Source organism: Choristoneura fumiferana, chromosome 18, assembly GCF_025370935.1.
Source record: "Choristoneura fumiferana chromosome 18, NRCan_CFum_1, whole genome shotgun sequence".
Lineage (NCBI taxonomy): Eukaryota > Metazoa > Arthropoda > Insecta > Lepidoptera > Tortricidae > Choristoneura > Choristoneura fumiferana.
This window is the reverse complement of record NC_133489.1, coordinates 2,760,452-2,760,909: the sequence shown is the minus strand read 5'-3', so window position 1 is coordinate 2,760,909 and position 458 is coordinate 2,760,452.

The window sequence follows — 458 nt, the reverse complement described above, 5'->3', positions numbered from 1 at the left end:
GTGTTTGATAACTGTCACTCTCTACCCTACAAAGAATGACTTTTTAAAAAAATGATATGTTATATAATTTGGAGTTTACTTCCAGGAAAAAATATTTAAAAAAATATATAGTAACAATTTTATTAAATAAACTTTTTTAAATCCTGTTCCCGCTAAGGAACTACATGCATTATGCTGTAGGGAGTATCTTCCACATCGTCTAAAAAAATAATTAAAAACTTTAATGAACTGCGACCAAAACAAATATAATCGTTCCGACAGGTCATACTAAATTAATCCTTGTGCTTATGACATAAAGCCTCCCATAAATGCAACATTTCACTTATTGGTACCTATTCGCAATAGAACGTCAATGCATGGAGTACCCGAATCGGAACGTTGAAAAATCTTACTCAACGTTATGTAAATAACGTAATATTTATAAAATGACACTCACATATTGATAATGCAGTTTCTCA